The sequence below is a fragment of the Portunus trituberculatus genome, chromosome 49 (assembly GCF_017591435.1).
Source record: "Portunus trituberculatus isolate SZX2019 chromosome 49, ASM1759143v1, whole genome shotgun sequence".
Lineage (NCBI taxonomy): Eukaryota > Metazoa > Arthropoda > Malacostraca > Decapoda > Portunidae > Portunus > Portunus trituberculatus.
This window is the reverse complement of record NC_059303.1, coordinates 20,337,484-20,347,483: the sequence shown is the minus strand read 5'-3', so window position 1 is coordinate 20,347,483 and position 10,000 is coordinate 20,337,484. Positions and strand designations below refer to the sequence as shown.

The 10,000-nt window shown below is 44.3% G+C and overlaps 1 protein-coding gene across 17 annotated transcripts in view; it reads left to right on the top strand.

The window, feature by feature from the left end:
- LOC123499249 (rap guanine nucleotide exchange factor 2-like) overlaps window positions 1–10,000 on the top strand; it is a 269,844-nt gene that overhangs the window by 151,058 nt on the left and 108,786 nt on the right. For 2 of the 17 annotated variants that reach the window (XM_045247039.1, XM_045247033.1), the window contains exon 1: window positions 5,313–5,436. The exons of 14 other annotated variants lie outside the window; for them this stretch is intronic. The gene's annotated coding sequence lies outside the window, so the exon portion shown is untranslated. Of the gene's footprint in view, window positions 1–5,312; window positions 5,437–10,000 lie in introns of those variants that run through there. One more of the 17 variants, XM_045247034.1, reaches the window with a different exon arrangement.

Genomic DNA, 10,000 nt, shown 5'->3' with positions numbered 1-10,000 from the left:
TTTTCTTTACATTATTTGTTTCATTCTCTCTCTCTCTCTCTCTCTCTCTCTCTCTCTCTCTCTCTCTCTCTCTCTCTCTCTCTCTCTCTCTCTCTCTCTCTCTCTCTCTCTCTCTCTCTCTCTCTCTCTCTCACTCCTTCCTCGGCTACTTTGCTCCCAGCAGTATGGTTCGCTGTCACCGTTGACCTTTCACTCTTCCCAGGTCAGCCCGGGTTGTGTCAGAATGAGGCGAGTTGCGTTTCAGAGAGAGAGAGAGAGAGAGAGAGTGTGAGAGAGTATACGTGTGTGAGTAAATTTTATTAGTGGTTTCCTTTCCTCTGTTATTTTCTCTCTCTCTCTCTCTCTCTCTCTCTCTCTCTCTCTCTCTCTCTCTCTCTCTCTCTCTCTCTCTCTCTCTCTCTTTCTTTCATGGATGTATTAGTCAGGGCTAGTGTGTTGAAGAGGGGGCGGAGGAGGATGAGGAGGAGGAGGACAAGAGAAGTGCAAATGATGAGTAAGAGAAGGAGGAGGAAGGAACATGAATACGAGTAGGAAGAAGTGGAGGAGGAGGAGGAGAGAAAAAGACAATATGTGAAGGAGATGGATAAAACATAAGCAAGAATGGGTAGGAAAAAAGGAAAAAAATTACTAAGAAATGAAGAAAGAAAAAGAGGAAACACACAAAATATCTTACATTTACTTAGAAGCAACTGTCACTGCGAATGAGGAAAACAACAATAGGAGAATGAAACAGTGAAATAGTGATGGTAATAAAGGAAATAGTGGCATGAGGTAGAAGGCAAGACAGAATTAAACACTACTATGTCAACTGGCTGTTCTACCTTCCCGCCTGCACTCTCAGGAAGCAGGGCGGGAGGTGGGAAGGAGAGAGGAAGGGTAAGTGTGTGTGGGTGTGTGGGTGGGGAGGACAGGAGGACAGCCAGCCACTACCTCGCCTCCCTTTCCTCTCTTGATAGCGGTCATGTCTCTTCCAAACTGCCGGATACGTTGCTCCTGTCCTCTCTCTCTCTCTCTCTCGTCTTCCCTCGCTGCCTGTCTATCTGTTTGTCCGTCCGTTTGTTTGTCCTCATTTCCATACTTTCTCTAATATTGTGCATCTTTTCATCTGTCTGTATCGTGTTTGTGCGTTTCTGTCTCTTATTTTTAGATTGTGTCTCCATTATTTTATGTGTTCTAGTCTTTTAATTTTATCTGTCTGTCCGGTTGTTTGTCCTTATTTCCGTACTTTCTCTATAATGTTGTGCGTCTTTCCGTATGTCTGTCTATCGTGTTTGTGTGTTTGTCTCTTTTTTTCAGTCTGTATCCAGCCTTTTGTGTGTTCTAGTCTTTTATTTTTGTGTGTCCATGTCTATTTGTCTGTATGTCTTTCTGTCTATGTGTCTTGTCTGTCTTTATCTATTCAAAAACCAGGAGACTTGAAAAACACCCTTGGAAAACCTGACGGAGATAACCTAAATACTTTCTTAATTTGTCCCTGGTCTATAATGCACACCTTGTACAGTTTGAATAAGTAATAGAATAAAAGAATAACCCTATGACTTGTACTAGAGGCAGAAATGATCAAGGTGAGGCAGTAAGACGTCTGAGAATGCGGCGCTTCCGTCCTCACCGCTGCTCTCCACTCCCTGTCACCGGCCACTATTCTTTCCTTCCCAGAGAGCCGCGTGTAAATCTTCTCTTATTTATCTTGTTCTTAGAGGCGAAATTGGCAGCACAAATCGTGGTTCAGTGGCGTCATTACTCTCTCTCTCTCTCTCTCTCTCTCTCTCTCTCTCTCTCTCTCTCTCTCTCTCTCGATCAGGCAGTAAGTTGTGTTTATGTTAGAAGGAGAGAGAGAGAGAGAGAGAGAGAAGGAAGGAAGGAAGCAATGCGAGTACGTGTGTTCATTTGTCTTCTTTCTCCTTCTTCCTCTTCTTCTTCTTCTTCTTCTTCTTCTTCTTGTTCTTCTATGGAGGGAGGTCCGTCTTGGGTTGTAAAAATAATTGGGTTGGAAAAAGTTGTATAGTATTTTGTCCTTTATGGTATTAGTATTATAATGTATGTAGTAGTAGTAGTAGTAGTAGTAGTAGTAGTAGTAGTAGTGGTGGTGGTAGATGAAATTATTGTTATTCTTATGAGGGGCTATAGTAGTAGTAGTAGTAGTAGTAGTTGTAGTAGTTGTTGTTGTTGTTGTTGTTGTTGTTGTTGTTGTTGTGGTGGTGGTGGTGATAGTAGTAGCAGGAGGAGGAGGAGGAGGGAGGAAGAAGAGGAGTAATAGTAGAAATAGTAGTGGTAGATGAAATTCTTGTTCTTGTTTGAGTGGTTACAGTAGCAATAGTGGTAGTAGTAGTAGTAGTAGTAGTAGTAGTAGTAGTAGTAGTAGTAGTAGTAAGAGTAGAAGTAATATAGATAGTAGTAGTAGTAGCTGAAATTACTGCTGTTCTTATTAGAGTAGTAGTAGCAGCAGTAGTAGTAGTAGTAGTAGTAGTAGTAGTAGTAGTAGTAGTAGTAGTAGTTTCGTTGGCAGCAGATAATCACGTCCTTTTCCTCTTCCTCTTCCTCCCTTGCTTCCTCTTCCTCCTTCTTATCATCATCATTATCATTTTGTATATCCTCTCTCTCTCTCTCTCTCTCTCTCTCTCTCTCTCTCTCTCTCTCTCTCTCTCTCTCTCTCTCTCTCTCTCTCTCTCTCTCTCTCTCTCTCTCTCTCTCTCTCTCTCTCTCTCTCTCTCTGGAAAGATGCACTGAGAGAGAGAGAGAGAGAGAGAGAGAGAGAGAGAGAGAGAGAGAAAGCTACCTAAAGGAAGTCCCGTATCATTAACATAAATCACACACACACACACACACACACACACACACACACACACACACACACACACACACACACACACACACACACACGTTACTAATAATGAATAATGAATAGATGAATAATGGAAATAAGATTGTTTGGAGAAAATAAGAACATGAAACGAAATCGGGGAGTATTTTTTTTACACTACCATATTGAGAAAACAGAGAAGAGGAAGAAAAAAAAAAGTAGACATGGAAAAAACAGAGAAGAGGAAGAAGAAAAAGTTGGGAAACATGGAGAAAGCAGAAAAGAAAAAAAGTAACAAAGAATTATAAACAAGAAAGAAAGAAATTCGAAGGGAGAGAAAGAAAAGCTAAAAATAAGTGTAGAGAGAGGAAATCAGAGGGGGAAAAAAGTATCGTTTAGGCATAAAGAGGGAAAGAAAGGAAGAAAAATAAACCCTACTCTACTTGAAGGAAAGATTATAGTGGAGAGGAAAGAGGAAAAGCTTCTTAAGAGACACGAGATGGATTTAGAGGAACAGGAAGAAGAGAAGGAGGGGGGGGGGACTGAAGGCTCTTACTTGAGGGGGGGAGGAAGGGTAGGACGACCATGATAAGAGGATATATTAACAGATTGGATTAGCAGTAGACATATTTAAACAGGGAAGAATAGATTAACATGGAGGAATATAAAGGAACACAAAGGTTGGACTAGCAGCATCAGACCTGTTGCCACTGAGGAGACTGTTTGTGGAGGAGATGAAGAGACTTTGTGGAGGAGAAGAGACTGTGTGTGGAAGAGAAGAGAAGAGAAAAGAGAGGGAGAGGAGAGGAGAGAAAGGAAACAAAAATATTAGGAAACTTTTGTTTTATATCAGGTATTGCAGAAGAAGAAGAAGAAGAAGAAGAAGAAGAGCGGTTGAAAATTGGAGGAAAAGGAAAATAATAATAAAAAGTAGAAGAGGAGGAAATTATTTTATATTACTAGTTCTGGAGGAGGAGGAGGAGGAGGAAAAGGAAGGAGAAGGAACAGAGAGGAGGAGAAAATTAGTCCTTTACTGCACATCCTGAAGATTGAGGAGGGAAGAGAGAGAAGAGGAGAGAATCTTGTTTCCTTCTGTCGTGGAGGAGGAGGAGGAGGAAGAGGGAGTAGGGAGAAGGGAGAAGGAGTAGAAGAGATAATCAGGGCTCTTCATATCCTAGAGATTGGAAGAGGACAAGGAGGAAAGTGAACCGAAGGAGGGAAGAGGAAAACTAACAGTCGAAGAGGAGAAGGAAGATGAGGAGGAAGAATTTGGATTAGTAGTGAGAATATGATTAAACACGAAGAGGAGGAGGAAGAAGATGAAAGAAAAAGGCAAGAGATAAAGATTAGCAATGAAAAAGTTATTCAAGATTAGGAAAAGGAGAAGAGGAAGAGGAGAAGTAGGAGGACTAGAGATAAAAAGCGTTAAACAGGAGAAGGAAAGAAGGAAGAAAAATCGCTGTAATCAGGAGGAAAAGAGACAGAAAGCAGTAAGGAAGAAGGAAGAGGAGAAAGAAGAAAAGGAAGAGGAAGAGGAAAGGAGACAAAACCGTGAGAGAAAGAGAATAAATCGTCTTGTAATCGTGACGTGAGAGAGAGAGAGAGAGAGAGAGAGAGAGAGAGAGAGAGAGAGAGAGAGAGAGAGAGAGAGATCACGTGATAATTGGAGGAGGAAGTAAAGAAGCCGAGAGGAAGAGAAGAGGAAACGAGGAGGTAGTGGTGGTAGTAATCAGAGAGAGAGAGAGAGAGTGTGTGTGTGTGTGTGTGTGTGTGTGTGTGTGTGTGTGTTGCCAGGGAGGAAGAAAATACGTGGAAGGGAGATTAAAGAAGGGAGGGAAGGAGGAAGGAAAAAAGAACAAACAAAGAAGGAAGGAGAAAGAGGAGGAGGAGGAGGGAAGGAAGTAATGGAGGACGAAGGGAAGATGAGAAGGTAACGTCTCTCTACAGCCAAGTTGAGAGAGAGAGAGAGAGAGAGAGAGAGAGAGAGAGAGAGAGAGAGAGAGAGAGAGAGAGAGAGAGAGAGAGAGAGAGAGAGAGTCACAAGGGAGAAGTTTAATAAGCACAAAAAACCCACAAATCTAAGTGGAGGAGGAGGAGGAGGAGGAGGAGGAGGAGGAGGAGGAGGAGGAGAAGGAAGAAGGAAGGAAGGAAGGAAGGATGAGAACAAACATCCCAGAGTCCAGTGTTGTGGGCGAGAGAGGCGCGGGCGGGCGGGCGTGGCTGGGCGCGTGCGTGGCTGGTGTTGTGGCGGTGGTGGTGGTGGTGGTGGCGGCGTGGGGGCAGCATGCGAGTATCGTGGGCGTGTACTTGTATGGGGAAGGGGCGTGTGTGCGTGCGTGCGTGTATGTGTGTGTGTGCGTACGTGTTTCCGCGCGTGTATGTACGTATGTGTGTGTGTTGTGTGTTTGTGCGCGTGTAGTAAGGTGGCGGTGATGTGCGCTGGTGCGGGATGGGGCGGTGGTGGGGGGGCGGCGTTGGGCGGGCTGAGGGCGGCACTGGCTGCGCTGGGCCTCAGTCTTTGCTCAGTGCCAAGGAGAGGTGCCCTGGTGTTCCTGTCCCGCGCCGCCACTCCGCACCGCTCCCTTCCTCGCGCGCTTTCCTGAGGTCACGCGAACACCTCACATCTGTTATCCGAGGTATTGAATGCGGGGAATCCAGCCTCTGATACCTTGAAAATGACGATCAAGGGTAGAAAATTAGCGCTCTTGACCCGGTAACCTTCCCATATGCCGGGTATGTTGTCAGGGAGAAGGGTAACGGCGTATAAACTTGTGACGGGAAGTGTGTCAGGAGGAGGAGGGGGCTAATGAGTTCCTGTCGAGCCTCTAGAGTGAGTGAGTGACTTGAGGTGAAGATTTACAGTGAGGGGTGAGTGAAGAGGCGCCTCTGCAACAGGTGTGCACGCTGCTCGCCTTGGTGCTTGGTGTGTGTGTTGACGAGGCGCTACTGTAAACATGTGTGCTCGTGTCTGCGTATATATACCTGTGAATTAGTGCCTCCTGGAGCGGTGTGAAGGTGTCGAGATGGTGAAGGAAGAGGAGGAGAAGAAGCCTGGCGGTGTCCAGAAAGGCTGGAGCGGCAGTGTAGTGTTGTGTGTGTGAATATTACCGTCACTTTAAAGACGATCTGTGGTGCGCCGCGTCCCGTTCCGTGATGCTGCGTCGTGGTAGTGGTGGTGGTGGTGGTGCCTCTAGCCTTGCGAGGGTGTGGTAGGCTGACGTGTGGCCAGCTTTATTGTCTTGCGTATTAAGATTGGACAAGTGCGTTGAAATTTCGTAGAAAAAGGAAAAAGAAGCTCAGTGTACAGTTCCAAAAAAAGAGTTTAGAGCAAGTGCTGTTTGTTCTTCCTGTGAGTGAGTGGCGGGAAGAGTCGTAATGGTAAAGGCTTCTCTTTTTGTTGTGTGTACTGAGCTTGGACGAGTGCACTAACATTTTGAAAAGGAAAAAAAAAAAACGTACTAATTGCCATTACGGAGTCAATTAAAAAAAAAGTGTTGTTTGTGGTTCCCATAAGTGTGAATGACAGACAGACTCATACTGACCAACGTGTCTGTTTTGTATTTTGCTTAGTAAAAAGGTTGGAAAAGTGCACCAGAAACTTGAAGAAAAGAGTTTAAAATGGAGTTTGTTCTTCCTGAGTGAGTCATTGAGTGGCCAATTATTTTTTTTTCTGCGTACTAAGAAGACTGGACAACTGCACTATAGAAATAAAAAAATATATTTCGCTCAGGTTATTGCATCTAAAAAAATATATGAGTATAAGATTTGTTTATTCTTTCTGCGTGAGTGAGTGAGCGTCATTAGCACCCGTGGCTGCTCCATCCTTCGCATCACTCTCCTCCAAACCACCACGTCAAAACAAAACACGCGAGGAGAGAAACACATCAACAAATGAAGCAAAATCCACACGAGAGGCGAGGCATGAAGTGTCGGGAGTGAGTGAGCGTGTGAGCCTCTCCGCGACTTCTGCCGTGTTATATTTAGCCGCACCTTCCTTATTTTTGAAGACTATTTTATGTCACCTTGCGTTCCGAAGCCTCGCGAGTAAGCAGCGTAATGAGACAGGTAATGGGCAGGTGTCGCGCGGCGAGATGCGTGCCTCGCGGGAAGCATCTGGCACGGTGCGGCGTGCGAGGCATTGACAACACTTACCGGTGATGGCCTCGCCTCGCCCAACTTTTGAGTGAATTATTCCCTCGGGAGGTAATTTGCCATTTTTCGAGGCGAGCGAGCGAGCGGCTAATACCGAAAAAGGAATGAAATTTTCCAATTCCAGAAGTAATTGTTTGGCGAGTTTTGTGTGTGTGAGGGGGAGGCCAGTGGGGGGAAGAGGGACCACCTCTGTGTGTGTGCGCGTGTGTGTAATGCGTGGCTGGGTGGGGTGAAGGAGAGACGGAATGGTGATGTCAGGGACTGTGAACACCATTTTCAGGGAGGCTGTGTCTAGTAATGAGGTACTACAAGTGCGTGTGTGTGTGTGTGTGTGTGTGTGTGTGTGTGTGTGTGTGTGTGTGTGTGGCGGTGAGGGGGATGGGGGTGAAGGGAAAGTATGGTTAAGGCAGGTTGTGAACATTTTCCAGGGAGTGTGCGTCTTAAAATGTACTGCCGTTGTGCGTCTTTAACCTTTTGTCTCGTCTGTCTTGAGTCGAGCTATTCTGTTGGCATATATGAGGAAAGACTTCTTTGTCATGTGGTCACACGAAGCATCTGTCTACCACGTATTAGTCAGATTTATCTTTATTTTAACGTTAATGTAAAGTTAGCTGTTCCTCCTGTAAAGTTTCTCCATTTAAATTCATCATAAACCAGTGTGTTCCTCGTACTGATGTTGTTTATTTATACACTTGTTATTTTTGCAAAGCTTTCTATGTAAAGTTATATGTTACTATGCATCATTCTTTTCTCTGAACTCACTATTTCCATTTACCACGTGCCAAGATAAGCCTAGTGTTCCCGCCAAGTCATCAAAGACAAGGAACTTCCACGTAACAAAACAAAGCGTATTCCAGTACTTTTATTTTGTCTGGTTTTCCACGCACTGAAGTAAGCCTTGTGTTTCCGCCGAGCCATCACAAACAATTCACTTCCACGTAATCAGTATAAAACGTATTCCGTGAAGTCTCTGTCATCAAATGTTTATACATATAGAATTTTTTACTTATCTTTCCGTGGAATCATTAAATTTTACTAATGAACTTCTGGGACTGACGTGTCAGACATGTAGGGACAGTGCCAGGCAGGATGCGGGAAGAGAAAGAAAGGGGAAGAACAACAAATTGTATTAAATATTTTACTCAACTTAGAATTCAAATGTAAAAGTAAAGTGAAAATTCTACAATGGTAAACACGTCCTTCCATGAACATTGCTAAATGCTGTGGAGAGGTGAAATAAAAAGTCATGTTAATGCTTTAGTATAATTAAACTTATTAGCAAGGTGGAATGATAGTGTGTGTGTGTGTGTGTGTGTGTGTGTGTGTGTGTGTGTGTGTGTGTGTGTGTGTGAGAGAGAGGCAGCAGGAAGTGGTGGTGCAGTAGTGTTGTCTGTCACTTCAGCAGCCAGTAAGAGTCCGGGTCCATCCCTCTACACTTCTGGAGGGCGATTTGTCCCTGTATAGTTTACCGCATGAAAGACGAGTTCTGGCCAAGACCAACAAAATTACCGAAGAAAAAACTTATTCAAGGTGGCAGTCCCTTACCAAAAAAAAAAAAAAAAAAAATCACAAATAGACACTAATTCTTCTTGCCTATGAAACACTTTACGTTCAAGAAAAGACAAAACTTATCCATTCTTTCTTTTCTCTTATCTATCTATGAACTTACATTGTCACTTTTTAAACTTTTTTTTTTGGGGCGCTTAGTAACCATTTCTCTGTTCCTGAAAAACACAAAACTGACGATTTTCCATCTTTCCTTTGTAAATTTGCACTCGAGTATCCAATCAAGTCACTGCTTCTAAAACCGTAAATATATGAGAGATAAACATTTTCCCATCCAAAAACACCAGAGTAACCCATTCTCTCTGTCCTTCTCAGACATTACTATTACAAAGGACATTAGTGAAGGAGACACCACGGTGGAGACAGGGAGGGGTGAAGGAGGGGAAGGGTAAGGCAGGGGGAAGTATAGGCAGGGAAGGTGTAACACTCTCCTCTCAGCATCTGCCCTTTAACTAACGCTCTGTACAATGAACAACACACGACTGCACCAACACACGCTCTTCTCTCTCTTCTCGGCCCAGTTTGCTTCAGGCGTCGCGGTCACACCAGAGAGAGAGAGAGAGAGAGAGAATCATGTCTGACCCTCTTTTCATCTCCTATCCTCTCACTCACTCCCTTTCCTCCTCTCACTCGCCTCTCAAACACTCCCTCTCTGTTCCTTCTTCCCTCCCTCTCACCTCTAGTACTCTTCCCTCTCCCTCTCTCTCTCCTTTCTTTCACAATCAGTCTCTCCACCTCCTCCTCCTCCTCCTCCTCCTCCTCCTGAGTCTCTAACCTTAGTGTAGAAATTCCACTTATCTTGAATCTTCTTCCCTTCCTTCTTCTCCTCCTCCTCCTTTCCCCATTCTCCCTTTTTCTCTTCTTTCTCGTTATTCCTCTCTCTCTCTCTCTCTCTCTCTCTCTCTCTCTCTCTCTCTCTCTCTCTCTCTCTCTCTCTCTCTCGCTGTCGCCGAAAATAGTAACAAGTATAAATGAAAAATGAGTCGGCGCCGCGAGGTGTGAGAGAGAGAGAGAGAGAGAGAGAGAGAGAGAGAGAGAGAGGTAAATAGACGTGATCTGTATAATTTCCTGAGCGAAATGAGGGTGACGTGTGTGTGTGTGTGTGAGAGAGAGAGAGAGAGAGAGAGAGAGAGAGAGAGAGAGAGAGAGAGAGAGAGAGAAAATGTTTAGTAACTTAGTGGACGGAGGATTGGAAGATTGCGAGGAGGAGGAGGAGGAGAAGGAGGAGGAGGAGGAGGAGGATGGAAAATATTAATTAGATAGAGAAGAGAAAGAGGAGGAGAAGAAGGATGGTGAAGAAGATGAAGAAAAGTAAAGGAAAAGGAGGAGGAGGATGGAGATGAAGTAGTAGAAGAAAGATAAAGAGGAAGAGAAGAAGGAAAAGGAATAAGAGGAAAAAGGAAAGGAAGAAATCTAACAAATGGAGATATAACTAAGAAGGAAAATGGAAATAGGAAGCAAAAGAGGAGGAGGAGGAGGAGG